Here is a 20,081-nt window from a genome sequence, read left to right as displayed (position 1 = left end):
TGAAGCAACAGTTCCACCTACTTTGTCCCTTGTTTTGTCACCACCTTTCACCACCATAGATAATGCCAGGAGTCGGGAGTCGGGGTGGCAGTGCTGTGAAGCAGTTCAAAAACAACTGACCTTTGTTATTGCCAAATACCATAGAAGGACAAAAAAGTAGAGGGCTCTTGGAATTAAAATGATATGACAATAATGCTAATTTTTTATGAAGATTCAGATTCACATCCTGCTTAACATTAATTTTACATTTATTATTAAAGATGTAGAAGTGCTATCCAATAGAGAATTCTATTTAATAGAACACCATATGATTATCAAGAGGATGCTGTACTGTGAACAAATATGGTAAAAATGTTCATGGGAGAGTATATGATAATGAAACACAAACTTCATGTTGAAAAATAGTGATTCTTTTGCAAATGTATCATTATATACTTTTTTATATGTAAAGTTGCTTTCTTACTACTTCATCTTATCAGTTACATATTGCAGATCAATTTCCTTCTAGTTTAATTATGATTTTGCTCACACGATTGCTATTACAATCAATACAGGAGAATATAACATAAGTAAACATGCCATTGTGTGGTTAGCACTGTAAGAACTTCCAAATAAGACAATTGTTGGAATCACCATAACATTTATTTAACATGATAAAGAGTTTGGTTTATCCTTAAGTATTATGTGTGTGGGAGTTGGGATGGCTTTTCAGATTTGTCACAATTTAAGGAGAGCAAGTCAAGACTTATTCCTACACCCAGACAGACAGGCACGCACACACACACACACACACACACACCAATCCTAGTGACCAGTCATTGGGTCTGGATGTCCTCAAGGAGAAGGGTGGTATGCAACATTAAATAAGATAGCTCTTTCTCTTGACATTTCTAGGGAGCTTTCAACTGTGAGCCTGCAGCATCCAACCTTCTCCATCGCTGGGGTAATGAATGTCTTGGTCCTGAAGGGAGAAAGGTGATTTACCAAAAAATCAACTTCTGACGCCAGCTCTTTCTTCTGAAAATTGATCATGAAAGAAAAAATTAAAAATCCTAGAAAGACCACAGGCAGTAATTTCTCTGAAATCAGCCATAGCAATATTTTTCTAAATATGGCTCCTGAGGCAAGGGGAACAAAAGCAGAAATAAAATATTGGGACTACATCAAAATAAAAAGCTTCTGCACAGCAAAGGAAATAATCAACATAACTATAAGGCAAGAATGGGAGAAGATATTTGCAAAAAATATAACCAATAAAGGATTAGCATTCAAAATATATAAAGAATTTATACAACTCAACACCAAAATAATAATGATAATAATAATCCAATTAAAAAATGGGCAGAAGACATGAACAGACATTTCTCCAAAGAAGACATACAGATGGCCAACAGACACGTGAAAAGATGCTCAACATCACTCATCATCGGGGAAATTCAAATCAAAACCACAATGAGATATCACCTCACACCTGTCAGAATGACTAAAATAAAAAACATAAGAAATAACAAGTGTTGGTGAGGATGTAGAGAAAAAGGAAGTCTCATGCACTGTTGGTGGGAATGCAAACTGGTGCAACCATTATAGAAAACAATGTGGCGGCTCCTCAAAAAATTAAAAATAGAATTACCATATGATCCAGTAATCACACTACTGGGTATTTACCCAGAGAATACAAAAACACTAATTCCAAAAGATATGCACCCCAATGTTTATTGCAACATTATTCACAATAGTCAAATTGTGGAATCTGCCCAAGTGTCCACTGATAAATGAATGAAGAAGTGGTGTGTGTATATATATATGTGTGTGTGTGTGTTTGTGTGTGTGTATGTGTATGTATGTATATATATGGAATATTATTCAGTCATAGAGAATGTGCCATTTGCAACAACATGAATGGCTCTTGAGGGTATAATTCTCAGTGAAATAAGTCAGACAGAGAAAGACAATGGAATAAATGAACAAAGGAAAAAAGAGACAAACCAAGAAACAGACTGTTCTTAACTATAGAGAACAAACTATTGGGGGGCAGGGAGTGGAAATGAATGAAACAGGTGAAAGGCATTGAGAGTGCACTTATCATAATGAACATTGAGCAATGTATAATAAACTTTAAAAAAGTTATCCTGCCTTTTTGGAATGAATTAGCAGAAAAACCATATAGCATTAATGAATGGGGGAAGTTCTCTGTAAAGAATCCCAATTAGCAAAGGCAAAAGAAATAAGAGAATTATAAAATCAACACTTTATAAGCCCTAACTAAAAATCAGATTCAAACAACAGTATCAATAGATGCCAAAATCATTAGTGAATACACTGAAGAGTAATTCATAGTGAAAAGATCAAAGTATTATCCCTTCAACTCATGAATTAATTTTAGTATCATAAAAGTGGGACATTATCTGCCTCCATAATTGAACAAAATTCAGGATACATGCCATTTATGAATTATTTTTGTCCAAAAAAATTGGAGTCTGACTTTAGATCTAACTTTAAGCCTATACAATAAGTTAAACTCCACCACAAAGAAGCAATAGTTAAATCCAGAAAGTGGGACCCTGTATAGGTCAATAGACTAATTTGCTTAATACTCCAAAGACTTAAAAAAATAAGTTGGTGGGGAGAAAGGAGGAGAGTGGGCTTAAGATAAATAACAACCATAAACAATCTGTGAACTCTCTTTTTCAGATCCTAATTTATTTTTTAAGATTTTATTTATATTCATTCATTCATTCGTTTGAGAGAGAGAACAAACACAGAGGGGCAGAAGGGGAGGGACAAGCAGACTCTGCACTAAGCACAGAGTCCAGTGGGGGGCTGGCTGGATCCCACCACCCTGAGATCATGACCTGAGCTGAAATCAAGAGTCAGATGCTTAACTGCCTAACTGACTGAGCCACCCAGGTACCGCTAGATCCTAATTTAAATGAACTATAAAAAGACACTTTTAAGAAAATCAATGAAATTTGAATATAGAATGGCTATTAAATAATATTAGATAATTATTTATTAATTGTATTAAGTATAATATTGCTACAGTGGCAATTTTAGGAAATATCCTTATTTTTTGGAAATTCGTGTTAAGGTATTTAGGAGTAAAATGGCATGATGATTTGTATTTATTTTAAACAACTGCAGCCAAAGAAAAGAAAAGGTGAGGTTAGGTAGCAGGAATGCAAAAAAAAAAAAAAAAAAAAAAAAAAAGAGAGAGAGAGAGAGAGAGAGAGAAATGAAATAAATATAGCTGAATGTTGACAAAATGCTAAAGCTCTGGTATAAGTATGGAGTGCACATGACTACTGGCTTTACTTTTTTGTACATCTGAAAATTTTCATAATAAATGTTTAAAGGAAAAATTGTTTTTCAAGTTTCCTGATGTTTTTCTTTCCTGTTTTGGGAAAGAATGGGAATATTGGAGATTTTAATTTATAATGTGTTTGAAAACATCTGCACAGAAGAGTTCAATTAAAAATATAACACACACAAAAAAAAAATATAACACACACTTCTGAATTTATTCATAATCAAATAAGAAGTATGTGGCAAATTAGAACTTCCATTATGTGACAAGAATGGAATGCTCATTATTCCTTCCTTGATGTATATGTCAACTATTCAGTGATGCTAATGTTGCATAAACACAGAGCAAATGATGGAAGAACGTATTTCCTTTAATAAAACATCATTATTCTGTTTGTGAAAAAAGAGATTATATTTGAGACTTCTAGCCCCAAGATGAAACTACTTAATATCATTAAAATTCTAACCCAATCTGCTTTTTTAACTGAAACTCCCATTAAAATATACAGAGGGAAAACTGCACTTTCATAATCTACTTATTGCATATCAATTTCCAAGGATGAATCCTTTAACGATATATATTTATACTAATTTCTACAAATCTAGAGGCATGGTCAAATTGCAGACTGAGGTTAATATATGTTTGAATATGCTGAATTTTTAGATAGGGTGTCATACATAGAAATGACTAGAAATATCATTGACATTTGCAGAGACAGAGTGAAAGATGGAGAATAGTGGGTGTGATTGGATTCAAGTGTTTGGGCAGCAGAAAATGTCAGACCCCAGGCATCATGAGCTTTTAGATGGAAAAGGTTCTTTGATTATTTTTTTAGGTTCTTTGATTATTAAAGTGTTCACTATAATGCAGGTAACTCAGAATCCTGATATTGTCCTTTACAAACTAAGGATGCATAAGTAAGCCTTACCACTTCTCTTTCCTTCTGTCTACATTTTAGTGCAGCTTATACTATTGAACAAACACTAGTGGTCACTTGGGAGCACATACCTTTTCTCCAGCTATGGATTGTTGTGTTTCTGGCTTAATTATACCATTTGTGATGGTCTCACTGTCATAATAAATGAGATTTTATAGGATAGTCCTTAACTATTCGGGGGTTACAGACCCCTTTTAGTATCTATATCAATAAGGTTTCAATTTATAAGCCATAAAAGCCAAGTCGGCCAAGTTTAAGTGGAATATTGACTCACTGAAGGGATATTGGTGGTTTACAGGATTGCTAGTCATGGTGGAAGAATCAGCTCTGGGGCTAGGCAAGCAGGAATGAAGCCAAATCTTTCTGCAGACTTGGTGTCAGTGAGGACAGCACTGCTGCCATCTCTGACATCTGCTGTGGCCTCAGGACTCACTCTTGTTAATGTCATCCACCATCAGAGTTCCCCACCTGCCCCCAAAACTGTGTCTCTAGTTCCAATTCCAATTCAGAAACAGTGGTAAGGGGACAAAGTGTTCCTGCCCCAGCTGCAGAGGAGGACGGGAAAACATTTGTCTGGTATTTTTAGTTTCAACAATGGGAGGTAAGCAACACTACAAGTTCCAAGGCAGATACAGGAAAATTTAAAGGAAAATTTAAAGGATAAATACCCAATACAAAGTCTCTAATGAATGTAGATTCTTCCCAGAAAAAAAATATACACACACAACGTTTTTTATTCATTTCTGAAGGTTCCTCAATCTTGTAGACTCATCTGTTCGACTGCTAGAGGAAAAAAAAAGGGGGGGGGGGTGGTTCCTGTTGGTGGTGGTTGTCATCATTGTTTGAAGAAATGAATCCTACTATGCAATATAAAGCCTACAGAGAATTAGTTCTAATTTTCTAAGTAAAAAAAATTTAGACTTATTTATATTTTCTAAATAAAATATATTTAAACTTATTTATATATCAAGTTGAGTTCTAGATGAGGAGTGTGGGTATGACTGTATGTTTGAAATGAATTTATATAAATTACCTCTTCCCTTATGAGTTTTACATCCATAAAATTCCTCAATTATCATCATGCTAATGAAAGGAAATTTTTATTGTTATCCATTGTAATCATAATATTAATCAGGGCCCCTTGTGCCCTGTAAGCTTTGAATTCTTAGCTATATATATATATATATAGGCAGCTCACAAAACTAATTTCAAATGAATTTCAATGTTTTTAGTTGCATTTCTCAAGAAATATTAAGAAGGATCTAATTCACAATCCATGACAATACTTGCTAAAACTTCCTCTCCTATTCTTTCTTCCCTCAGATTCTCATATCCCTAGATTCTCTGGAGCAGTACTGTCCAATAAAGTAGCCACTAGCCATATCTAGCTATTTAAATTAATTAAAATGCAGTGAATTTAGAGTTTCTGTAGTCACACTAGCCACATTCAAATATTCAACAGTCACATGTAGTCAGTGGCTACCTTATCAGATATTTCAGAAACAGAACTCCATAACTGCAGAAAGTTCTACTGGAAAACACTGCTTGAAGGCCTCACCTCAACAACCCCTAGCCTCTTCCTAATACCACCCAGGTAGCCATCTGCACCCTCATACTTCCTCACCTCTTTGAAATGAAATGGCAGACACTGTTTCAACCTTTTTTTCCTTTTCTTTCACTTTAGTTCACCTCCTTTTCTACTATACTTTTCTAATTTTGTATCACAAAGAGATGTAGGGACTGAGTTGACAAAGACAGAAAGCTAAGAGAAATGCAAGCAGAGAGCGAGGCAGAAAATATTTACACGTTAAGATATCTTTTTGCAATCACATCAATATAACAATGACTATCATTTACTAAATGTTTTCTTATGCACCCATCACTTCTAATGGTCCTAGTAACCCTTCAGAAATAAAAATACTTCAATTTCATTTGAAAAGTAAAAATTAGGCTTGGAGAACCAGAGCTAGATACATTATTTCTTCACTGTAAGGCCCATGTTCTCTCTGCTGTATCTCTCTGAAGATATAAAAATGGACATTCCCATAGCAACACAAGCAGACAAGGGAAAAATTCCCAAAGATCTCTCTAAGGTAGGTTAAATGAAAAGCCTCTGCCACTAATATATTTTTGGATAAATTCTTTGAGGAAAGAAAAACCTACTTGATCATGTCCCAGCATAGTCTGGACATAGGCATTTTAAAAATTCACAATTCATTACAAAAATGACTAAAAAATGCTTTCCATTTTGGACTTCAACAACGCATTCCAACTCTTCTAGTTTGGTCTTAAAAATAAGTACAAAATGTATAATCAAATAAGCAGATGGAAAAATGCCAGTTTTATCCTCATTACTGACAGTCTATGCAAAACCATCTGATTTTAATCTTCCCACTTGATTTACCTCATGTTTTAAAAATTCATCCAGCCAGTGAGGAATAAATGCAAAACAAGTATAGTGTTATGTTCTAAGGCTTGCCAGAAATTCAAATGTAAGCATTACTAGTTTGCTATAAAAATCAAGGTAAGGAATGTTTTAATTCCACAAGCAAAAGCAGAAAGGCACTTATTTCCCCTCAAAAATCATGTTAAGAAAAAATATTTTCCTATTCTGGAATTTAAGGAGAACTTGGTTTAGAGAAATAAGACAGAAGAGAAAAAGGGAAGGTAGACCTTGCTAATCTCCCCATTTTCCTTTTCCCAGTTCTTTAGCACATTTCCCTTTTGCCAACAGTAAAATTATTTTTTTTAGAGTACCGATTGGACCAAAATCTAGCCCAGAACATTGATATTTATCCCTTACTGGCTTAGGAATTAGATCTGTATCTCCAGACAGAATTTAACACATATTATTTAATCAAGGAATACAACTGTTTCACATGTAAGGTGAATTTGGGGAATTATATTCACCAGTGTCTGGGAGCTCTTTACAAGCACCATATGTGGTTTTAAATATTAACAAGAACTGCTGAATGGGGATAATATGATTTCCAAATACTCTATCTTGTTGAGTGAAGAAAGTGTAGATTAGATTTTACTGAGTTTTGATAGACTAAATATTGAGTTTACCCACGATTAAACATGGATTATCACAGAGCCAAGATTAAAAAAAAGACTTCAAACAGTGGGAAGAGACCACCAGAGCTACTTTCGGGATAGACCTAAGCCTCATCTCAGCTGTAGTTGGCATCCATAGCCCTGTCTTTTCACAGCCTATTCTAATTTTTAACTAAGAAGCTGAAATATTTTCCAACTCTACTGCCCTGGTTTTGTACCTGTCAAAGCATTAAATCCTCAGGATTTGTGGACAAGCTTTCTAATTAGTTTATAAACTAAGAAATAGTTATAATAGTATTCTAGAATTAGCAATAATAGGATATTAACAAATCCAGTCTTTTCACTCACTTTACCCTACCCCCTTTCCAAGGCCCACCTAAATGTCACTCATCTCTCCCCTGACACCTGTGTTCAAAGTAGCCTCTCCTCTTCTATCTGCCACTACTGCATAGACCAAGTCTGATAAAAACCAGGAAGGAAAGGAATTTATTCCAAGCTGGCAGCATTGGAATTGACTAGAAGTCTAGAGATTCATGACTTAGCAAAGTCAAACAAAGCAACCAACTCAACCAAAGAGGTCAACAACTTCATCAGCAATTTCAATTCTTGAGTCACACTCTGGAAGACAGTGCAGTGGGCATGCCCTTCCCGAGATCACTCCTCAGCTGGAGAAATGCATAGCACCTTGGTTTATAGCTCCCCAAGACTGCAAGGAAATGATAATTCCAAAACCAAAACCAAGCACTGTCCTGAAATAAAGGGGAGTGAATAGGCAAATGTTCACTATACCATTCATTTGACAATTCATCAGGCTCTGCCTACCAATGCCCTCTAGTTTTCATTCTCAAATGTTATTTAAGTTGGATTTTATTATGTAACTTTTGATTAATCTGCTTACATTTCATCTTTCCTACTAAATTATTAGCACCTCAAAGGCAAAAAACACATATCTTTAAACCACCTACAGTGCCTTGTACAAAATAAGTGGTCAATAATAGTTTATTAATTCAATACAATAAGGTTTAATTTCTTAAAGGTGTGTTTTACATCACAGTAAAATCACTTTTAAAGTTTTCCAATCATTTATTTTGGAATCCTCTTAAAAAGCCAGGTTCTTAATATTTGCAGCTGTTTTTTCTTTCAAAAATGTTTAGTATTTCCTTGGCAAGAAAAGCTGCTGGAAAAGTTGCTAAGTATGGGAAGAACATGTCAACAAATGAGAAGCTCTGTATTCATATAGGATTTATTTAAATCTTAAATATTTACTTCACACTCTAAAGATACCAGTTATTTCCAAGCAGTGAAATTGTGTCTAACATACCACAGAATCTAAGCTCCAAGAGTCAAATTATCTCTGACCACTTTCACATCTCCACAGAAAAATTGCCAATAAGACTAGAATTCTAACCATCTATAGTGAACAAAAAGCTCTGTACAAGTGCTTATCAAACAGAATCCAGAGACATGTTTCCTACAGCTGTCCTGTGTAGACAAACACTGGCCTGTGATGGAAATGTGATCCCTCCTTTTCTGCTTACTGGCTATTTCATCCTGGATATTATTTTCTCTCTTTTGTCTTGATCTTCCTCTCCTGTAAAACAAAGATGCTAGATCAGGACATCTGACTCAACTCTATCTGTTTTTAGGCCTTTCATCTTCAAATGAGCCCAAAAGCATACTTCACATTTAATAATAACAATGGCTAACATTTATTGAGTTCACAATATGAACTAGCCTGAAAGTTTTACATAGCTGTTATTTACCACAACCTCCACAGGTAGCTATTAAATATATCCATTTTATACATGGAAAACTAAGGTTGCAACTAAGTAGCAACTAACCTAAAATTACAAAATGAATAAGTTTTAGCTCAGGATTCATATCCAATTCCATCTCTCTCCAGAGCTTTAGCCTTATATATTGCTAAAATCTACAGCTTTGCAAGTGTTCTCTGTCAACATACATTAAGCCATGTTAAATAAGTAGAGGAGACAGTATCAACCTAAGCTAGTAACTAGAGGCATAGTTTCAGAGCATGGAGATAGATCAGTCAAACATCCACAAGTATTTTAATACCAGAACATTAATCTTTTTTTTTTTTTTTGGCATAGTAGTACATTATCATTTCCCCAAGCTAACTCCTTCATTCATCAACACAATGCTCAAATGTCTGCATTGGGAAAGACAAGTAGCTGAGAAACTATCTCGAAGACCACCACCATGCACAGAATGTCTATTTCCATGGGTTGTATCCATTTGAAGTGAGGCAGGAGACTTCAATCTCAATTACTTGAAAGTAGTGGTTGGGAACATAATCTCAACATAATAAAGGCCTTATATGAAAAACCCACAACCAACATCATACTCAATGGTGAAAAAAATGACAGCTTTTCCCCTAAGGTCAGGAACAACACAAGAATGAACACTCTTACCACATTATTCAGCATGGTATACTGGAACTCCTGGCCACAGTAATCAGACAACAAAAGAAATAAAAAGCATCCAAGTTGGTAAGGAAGAAATAAAACTCTCACTACTTGCAGATGGCATGATACTATATATATAGAAAACTCTAAAGACTCTACCAAATAAACTACTGGAACTCATAAATGAATTCAGTAAAATCAAAGGATACAAAATCAATGTACAGAAATCTGTTGCATTCCTATACACTAATAACAAAGCAATAGAAAGTGAAATTAAGAAAACAATCCCGTTTACAATTCCACCAAAAACAATTACTATCTAGAAATAAAGGTAACCAAAGAGGTGAATGATTGTACTCTGAAAACTATAAAACACTGATGAAAGAAATTTAAGACAATGCAAAGAAATGGAAAAACATTCCATGCTCATGGGTTGGAAAAATAAATATTGCAAAGATGTCCGTACCACCCAAAGCACTCTATACATTTAATGCAATCACTATCAAAATACCAACAGCATTTTTCACAGAACTATAACAAGGAATCTTAAAATTTGTATGGAAACAGAAAAGAACTCAAATAGCCAAAGCAATCTTGAAAAAGAAAAATGAAATTGGAAGTATCACAATTCCAGATTTCAAGTTATGTTACAAAATGGTAGTAATTAAAAACAGTATAGTGCTGGCATAAAAATAGACACATAGATCAATAGAATAGAGCAGAAAACCCAGAAATAAACCTATAATTAATCTTCAACAAAGAAGGAATGAATATACAATGGGAAAAAGAGAGTCTCTTCAACAAATGGTGCTGGGAAAACTGAATAATCCTCCTGCAGAACAATGAAACTGGACCATCCTCTTTCACCATACACAAAAAATAAACTAAAAATGGATTAAAGACCTAAATCTGAGACCCGAAATCATAAAAATTCCTGGAGAGAGCACAGGCAGTAACCTCTGACATCAACCACAGCAATATTTTTCTAGATATGTCTCCTGAGGCAAGAGAAACAAAAGCAAAATTGAACTATTGGGACTTCATAAAAATAAAAAGCTTCTGCACAGCAAAGGAAATCAACAAAGCTAAAAGAACCTATTGAATGGAAAAGATATTTGCAAACAACATAGCTGATAAAGTGTTACTATTCAAAATATATAGAGTTGATACAACTCAATACTCCCAAAAATAAAAAATCCAATTAAAAAATAGGCAGAAGATATGAACAGACATTTTTCCTAAGAAGACATACAGATGGCCAACAGATACATGAAAAGATGTTCAACATCACTCATCATCAAGGAAATACAGGGATGCCTGGGTGGCTCAGTGGCTGAGCATCTGCCTTCAGCTCAGGGCATGATCCCGTGTTCCTGCGACTGAGTCCTGCAACAGGTTCCCTGCAGGGAGCCTGCTTCTCCCTCTATGTCTCTCCCTCTGTCTCTGTGTGTCTCTCATGAATAAATAAATAAAATATTTTTTAAAAAAGGAAATACAAATCAAAACCTCAATATATCACCTCACACCTGCCAGAAATACTAAAATCAAAAACATTAGAAACAACAAGTGTTGGCCGGGATGTGGAGAAAAATGAATTCTCATACACTGTTGATGAGAATGTGAACTGGGTAGCCATTGTGGAAAACAGTATGGAAAAAAAAAAAAAGAAAAGAAAACAGTATGGAAGCATCTCAAAAAATTAAAAATGGAACTACCCTACAATCCATGAATCATACTACTGGGTATTTACAAAAAAAATTACAAAAACAATAATTCAAAAGGACACATACATCCCTATGTGTATTGCAGAATTATTCACAATAGCCAAGATATGGAAGCAGCCCAAGTGTCCATCAACTGATGAGCAGATATCAGAGGTGTGTGTATGTGTATAATAGTATATTATGCAGCCATAAAAAAGGTATTAAATCTTTCCATTTGCAACAGTATGGATAAAGCCAGAGAGTATAATAGTGAATTAAATCAGTCCAAGAGAGACAAATACCACATGATCTCACTCCTATTTGGAATTTAAGAAAAAACAAATGAGCAAAGTAAAAAGAGAGAGAGAGAGACCAAGAAACAGACTTTAACCTTTAACTATAGAGAACAAATGGTTACCACAGGGGAGGTGTGTTGGGAGAATGGGGAAACTAAAGGTGGAAATTAGAGAGTACACTTATCATGATGAAAAAATAAATAAAATAAGTTTTCAAGATTAGTGGTTGGTTTTTATAGGTGATAACTCTGGAAGAGAAGATGAAATCTGTGTTTGCTATTTAGGTTGAAGCAAGAGCCTTATCTCAAATAAAATTGTACAAAAATTATTGTCACATTCATTTTCTCAATGCTGTCCATAGTTCCCTCATTCAGTAGTGCTTCTCCCTTTTCAGAATTTATACCATTATCCTTTCTCTTTTTCAAAACCTATTCTTGAGACCCACTGAGACATACAAACATCTCAAGGTATTCAAGAATGAAAACAATTAAAAGATGTGAGTGCTAAGACCATTTGTGGTTGTTAACATGAATTAATTAAGAATATAGACTAGCTATGTCAACATAAATTACTTATTTGTTCCAGGGAACTTTGCTTGGGAAAGATAAAGCTGTCAACCAATTAGGGAGGGAAAAGAAGAAACAATCTTTGCTGTTTGCTTCAGGAAATTCCCACAAATCAATTAATCATCAGAGACAAGAATCTGCTCACCTTGGCAAACACTTGCTTATCACACTATGTTTAGTTATCAGGGCTTATTTTAAGAGTCTCAATCACAAGACCCATTAATCACAAACTATAAAATCACAAACTTTGCTGAATCCAAATCAATTCCTCATCTTGAAAAACCTACCTCAAACCATTTGATCTCTGACATGAAAGCCCTAAAATTATACCACTTCTGACTCCATCCATCTGTTAGGACAGTGAGATGGTGGACTACTTTGCTGCCGTGAGTTCTAACAAATTTAGCTTTGCTTTATGAATACGTCAACTGTGATGTGGGGAGGTGTCCAACAGCACTACATGTAAGATGATATAACCCATGTTTCTCTAGGTCACAACAACCTGGGAATAAAACTTTCAAGAAATAATATTTCTCAGACAAATAGTGGCTAACATAGGAACCAAATATTTTTTATTTGGTCTGAATTTAGGGATCTCAAGTTCTCTAAAAGTATGCAACTATTTCTAGAAGACATAATGTCTATCTCAAATTTAATTGTGAACAAGTTTTCTCAGTATCCACTCAATTCTGAGACTTTTGCTGCATTAAAAGATTAGTGGAGGCAAATTGAACTCCATTAATAAATAAATAAATAAATAAATAAATAAATAAATAAATAAAACCCAAACAAATATAAAATATTAGCATTAATTAAAGTCCCTGATTTATTCAGGTTTCCTTTAAAAAAAATTAGTGAGGGATATGGTACTATAACTGGAGCCCAGCTTCTCCTTAGAAACTATTGGCTTTCCCTAAAGTCACTAGCCCTGTTGCCCACCACTTAGGTCATCATCACCTTCTGCAGCCTATCATGTGTTGAAAGCTGACCAAAATCATTGCCATTCATATCATTGCTTCCAGGGCTGAAATTAGGGAGTATTCAGAGTGAGAGATGCTTCAAAAACTACAAGGTTACACTGTGTAAGCCACTACCTGCTCCACATATGTATATGATCAACGGGAGGCCACACATCACTATTATTGACGAGCATTTGGATACTCAGGGAAATAAGCAGAATTCAAAGAATCAAATGATCTTTTCCTCATTGATTCCATTTTTCGTGCATACAACTATTTGAGTGTCTCGTGACAAAAAGGAATTCATTAAGGGTCTTAAAGTATGGTTATCCATCCAGTAGTTTTGGCATTCACTCCATATTTACTGAGCACGTTCTATGTGTCACAGGCGGTGCAGCACTGAGGATAAAATGGAAAAAAAAAAAAAGCAAAACAAACAAAAATAGAGTACTCACCAAGCCTAAAGGTAGAATGGGGAAACAGATAATAAAACAATGAAAATACAGAATGACAAATTCAATGTAGGAGAAGTAGATGGTGGTATAAGATCAGAAAAAAGGACCTCACACCTAAAGATGCATACAGGCTGAAAGTGAAGGGATGGAAAAACATTCACCACACACATAAAAGTAGGAAGAAAAGAAAAGAGAAGAGTCAAAGCTAGGGTAACAATACTTATATGAGACAAAATAGACTTTAAAACTAAGACTGTAATAAGACATAAAGGGCACTATACAATGATAAAGGGACTGATCCAACAAGAGTATATAACAATTGTAAATATCTATGCAGCCAACACTGCAGCATCTAAATATATAAAGCAAATAATAATGAGCATAAAGAAATAAATTGATGGTAATACATGGTAATACAAATAATATTAGAAGACTTTAACATTTCACTTATATCAATGGATAGATTATCCACACAGAAAATCAGTAAGAAAACAATATCTTTGAATGACACAGTTGCACCAGATGAACCTTACAGTATATACAAAACATTCCCTTCAAAAACAACAAAATAGGGCAGCCCTGGTGGCTCAGCAGTTTAGCGTTGCCTTCAGCCCAGGGCATGATCTTGGGACCAGGGATTGAGTCCCATATCTGGCTCCCTGCATGGAGCCTGCTTCTCCCTCTGCCTGTGTCTCTGCCTCTCTGTGTGTGTCTCTCATGAATAAACAAACAAAATCTTAAAAAAAAAAAAAAAAACAGATTCGGGATGCCTGAGTGGCTAAGCAGTTGAGTGCCTGCTTTCAGCCCAGGGTATGATCCTGGAGTCCCAGGATTGAGTCCCACATCAGGCTCCCTGAATGGAGCCTGCTTCTTCCTCTGCCTATGTCTCTCCCTCTGTGTGTGTGTGTGTCTCTCATGAATAAATAAATAAATAAAATCTTTAAAAATAATAGACATTCTTCTCAAACACATATAGAACATTTTCTACAACAGATAGCATATTAGGCCATAGTACAAGCCTCAATAAATTTCAGAAAGCTGAAATCATACTATGCATCTTTTCTGATCACAATGATATGAAATTAGAAATAAATCACTAGGAAAAAAATTGGAAAAATACAAGCATATGGAGACTAAACATGACACTAAACAACCAATGGGTCAATAAAGCAATCATAGAAGAACTCCAAAAATACATGGAGACAAATAAAAATGAAGACACAATGATCCAAAACCTCTGGGACACAACAAAAGCAGTTCTAAGAGGGAAGTATATAGCAATACAGGTCTGCCTCAAGAAACAAAGGAAAAACTTAAATAATCTACCCTTATACCTAAAGGAACTAGAAAAAGAAGAACAAAAAGCCCAACAGGTATAGAAAAAAGGAAATAATAAAGAGCAAATCCAAAATAAATAACATAAAGACAAGAAAGCAGGCAGGCAGGCAGGGAGGGAGAGAGGCAGGAAGGGAGGGAAGAAAGGAAGGAAGAAGAAAAGAAAAAAAAACTGAAACCAAGAGCTGATTCTTTGAGAATATAAACAAAATAGATAACACTTAGCCAGACTCAACAGGAAAAAAGAAAGAACCCAAATAACATCAGAAACAAGAGAAGAGAAATAACAACTGACTCTACAGCCATACAAATGATTATAAGACAATGCTATGAAAATTATATGCCAACAAACTGAACAACCTAAAAGAAATGAATAAATTCTTAGAAACATACAATCTTCCAAAGCTGAACTGGAAAAATATAGAAAATCTGAATATATAGACTACAAGTAACAAAATTGAATTAATAATAAAAAAAAACTACCAAAAAATAAAACTCCTAGATCAGATGGTTTCGCAAGTGAATTTTACCAGACATCTAAAGAAGAATTAATACTTATTATCCTCAAACTATTCCAAAAAATAAAAAAGAAGAAGAGCCTCCAAATATATCCTATGAGCCCAGCATTACTCTGATATCAAAATTAGACACCACAAAAAAAGAGAACTACAGGCCACTATCCCTGATGAACATAGATGTAAAAATTCTCAACAAAATACTAGCAAACCACATACAACAATATATTAAAGGTTGTTCACCATGATCAGTTGGGATTTATTCCTGGTACACAAGGGTGGCTCAAGATGCAAAAATCAATCCATGTCCTACACCATATCAATAAAACAAAGGATCAAAATCATATGATCATCCAATCAATGTAAATAGAGTATTTGCCAAAATTCAACATTCATATGCGATAAAAACTCTCAGTAAAATGGAACTAGAGAGAATATACTTCAACATAGGCCATATATGAAAACCCACTGTTAATACCATACTCAACGGTAAAAAAAATGAGGATTTTCCTTCCAAGATCAGAAAAAAGACAAGGATGCCCATTTTCACCATTTTTATTCAACATAATACTAGAAGTCCTAGGCACAGCAATTAGACAGGAAAAAGAAATAAGAGGCATCCATATTAATGAAGAAGAAATTAAACTGTCATTATTTGCAAACAATATATTATACACAGAAAATTTTAAAGACTCTACCATAAAACTACTAGAAGTAATCAATGAATTCAGTAAAGTGGCAGGATATAAAATTAATACCCAGAAATCAATAGCATTCCTTTATACTAACAGTGAAGTCACAGAAAGATAAATTTTAAAAATAATACCATTTACAACTGTACCAAAAAGAGTAATATAGTTATAACAAATGAAAAGATAATCCATGCTCATGGACTGGAAGAAATAATATTGGCAAAATGACCATATTATCCAAAGCAACCTACAGATTTAATGTAATCCTTATAAAAATACCAATAGTATTTTTCACAGAAATAGAACAAATTTGTATGGAACTACAGAAAATCCTGAATAGTCAAAACAATCCTGAGAAAGAAGAACAAAGCTGTAGTATCACAATTCCAGATTTCAACATATACTACAAAGCTGTAGTAATCAAATCAGTATGCTACTGGCCCCCCCAAAATACACATAGATAAGAAGAGAAATCTCAGAAAAAAGCCCAAATTTATGTGGTCAATTAATTTATAACAAAAGGGGCAAGAATATACAATGGAGGAAAGACAGTTATTTTCAATGATGCTGAGAAAACTGGGCAGCTACACATAAACAAATGAAACGAGACTACTTTCTAACACCATACACAAAAATAAATTCAAAATAGATTAAGGGCCTAAATGTGAAACTGGAAACCATAAAAATCCTAGAAGATATTACAGGCAATAATTTCTCTGACATCAGCCATAGCAATATTTTTCTAGATACAGCAATTTTTCTAAGGCAAGGGGTGAGAAAAGCAAAAATAAACTATTGGGATCACATCAAAATAAAAAAGTGTCTGCATATCAAAGGAAACCATCAAGAAAACAAAAAGACAACCTACTAAATGTGAGAAGATATTTTCAAGTGATATATATGATAAGGGATTACTATCCAAAATAGAGGCACCTGGATGGCTCAGCTGGCTAAGTGTCGGACTCTTGATTTCAGCTCAAGTTGTCATCTCAGGATCACAGAATCGAGACCCACATGGGGCTCTGCACACAATAGGAAGTCTGCTTCCTAGGGAAGAGTCTGCTCTCCCTCTCCCTGCCTCTCTGTACCTCCCCCCATTCATGGTCATTCGCTCTCTCAAATAAATAAATAAAATATTTAAAAACATATATCCAAAATATATAAAGAACATATACAACTCAACTGCAAGAAAAACAAACAATCTAATTTAAAAAATGGGCAGAGGATCTGAATAAACTTTTTTTTTTCCAAAGAAGATATCCAGATGGCCAATGGACACGTGAAAAGATGCTCAACATCACTCATCATCAGGGACATGCAAATCAAAACCACAATGAGGTATCACCTCACATCTGTTAGATTCACTAAAATCAAGAAGATAAGAAATAACAAGTATTGATAGAAATAATAAGCATTGGTGAGAATGTGAAGAAAAATGAACCTTCATGCACTGTTGATGAGAATGTAAATTGGTACAGCCACAGTGGGAAATAGTATGGAAGTTCCTCAAAAAAATAAAATAAAAATAGAAATAGAAATGCCATATGATCCAATAATTCCACCAGGGTATTTACCCAGGGACAATGAAAACACTAACTCAGGAAGATATATGCACCCGTAGGCTTATTACTGCATTATATACAATACCAAAATGTGGCGGCAACCTAAATGTCCATCAGTAGAGAAATATATAAGGAAGATGTGGTGTACACACACACACACACACTCACACACACACACACACATTTTTTAGCCATAAAAAGGATAAGATCATGGCATCTGAGACAACATGGAGGGACCTAGATAGTAGTATGCTAAGTAAACTAAGTCAGACAGAGAAAGACAAATACCCTATGACTCCACTCATATATGGAATCTTTTACAAAAATGAATAAACAAACAGAATTAGAGCTATAAATACAGAGAACAAACCGATGGCTGCCAGAAGGAAGGGGTATGGGAGGTTGGATAAAATAAGATAAGGGAAGAGGGAGACACAGACGTCCAGTTATGGAATGAGTAAGTCACAGGAATAAAAAGCAGAGCATAAAGAATATAGGCAATCATGTTGTAATAGTGATGTAATAAGACAGATGGTAGCTATATTTTTTTAAAGATTTATTTTTATTTATTTATGATAGACAGAGAGAGAGAGAGAGAGAGAGAGAGAGAGAGAGGCAGAGACACAGGCAGAGGGAGAAGCAGGCTCCATGCAGGGAGCCCGACATGGGACTCGATCCCGGGACTCCTGGGCCAAAGGCAGGCACGAAACTGCTGAGCCACCCAGGGATCCCCGTAGCTATACTTGTGATGAACATAACATAGTGAATAAACTAGTCAAATCACTAATTTGTACACCTGAAATGAATGCAACATCGTCTGTCAACTGGACTCAAATAAAAAATAGTAGAATTTAATTTAATTTTTTTAAAAAAAAGAGCAGAAAGAAGGTAAATAAATCTAGATTTTGATATCAGGGAAGGATTCCTAAATTAAATGATCTGTGAAGCTTCAGAAGCAAAAAAAAAGAATATTTTATATTCAAGGCACAAAAGTTCAGTATGGGCACAGCATGTCATGTGAACTAGGAGGATAGGGGATACATGAGGCTGCAGACTGGGAAACAGACAATGAAAGTCATGTTGAGGAATCTGGGATTTATTCTCGGAGTGGGGGGAAGGCTATTGATGGCTTGAACAGGAGGTGTCAATCCATTCGATTTTCAGAGAGATTACTCTAGTAACACTGTCGACAATGAATTAGAAGGAAGCAAATAGGCAGGAGGACCTGCTAAGAAGCTATAAAATGACTCAAATAAAAATTAAGGTCATCTGAACTAGTGTGGTAGCAACGATGATAAGAGGGGGGGAAAAAGACGGGACAGATCTAATAAATAGGGAGAAAATAGAATTGATAGCCATGGTGACTGACCATTGGGGTGAAAGAGAGAGAATGCAATCATTCTCAACAGATGAGTCAAGTAATGTCACTCCTCAGCTCAAAACCTGCTATGGCTCCCATCTCACTCAAAATGAAAGCTAACATCTTTACAGCAGGCTATAAGGTTGACAAAGCCCATATCACTCACACCCTTACCAGAGCCCCTTTGCCTCACTGCCCTCCTACAAGCTTGCTCTACCTCCTAAAAGTCAACAATTGATACAGGCACAAGTCAGTAAGACCGTACATCTACATACATCAGTAAGATGTCAGCACCTCCGCACTGTTGAGCACGGCACAGGGCATGTAGTGATGGGGATACTTAAAACCAAATATGGTTTAGAAATTCTATTTGGGGTCTTGTATAAATAGACAAATGACTGGCAAATAATCGTAGATTATTTATTTATTATTTGTCATTTACTCAACTTTTCACCTAGCAAGGTTTAACACTTTTACCCCAAATTGCAAGTCAGTTATCAAATCAGAGGCTAATGGAGAATAATACGGGTTTTAGAGAAAATGCTAGTAAGATGTAGTTAAATTCTTGGTACCTAAATCTGTTCTCCTTTGTATCTTTAACAATTTAGAAACCCCAATCAACTCTAAATAGTGTTTTCCGACCCTACCTGGGAACAAGTTTTCTCAAACTTTAGCACCATCGGAACCACCCTGTTAATCAGGCTTGTTATTGCCGGTGATCAAACCCAAAATTTCTGATTCAGTAGGTCTTTAGTGGGCCCCAAGAATTTGCATTCCTAACAAATTTCAAGGTAATGTATATGCTGCTGGTCTAGGGACCATAATTTAAGAGCCACTATGGATCAGCAGGAGTTTCCTGAGCCAGTTTGTGACCAGTTTGACCATTTCAATTGGAATCTCTAAGACTCCTAACT

Source organism: Canis aureus, chromosome 22 (assembly GCF_053574225.1).
Source record: "Canis aureus isolate CA01 chromosome 22, VMU_Caureus_v.1.0, whole genome shotgun sequence".
In the NCBI taxonomy this organism is placed as follows: Eukaryota; Metazoa; Chordata; class Mammalia; order Carnivora; family Canidae; genus Canis; species Canis aureus.
Note: the sequence above shows the minus strand (reverse complement) of the source record.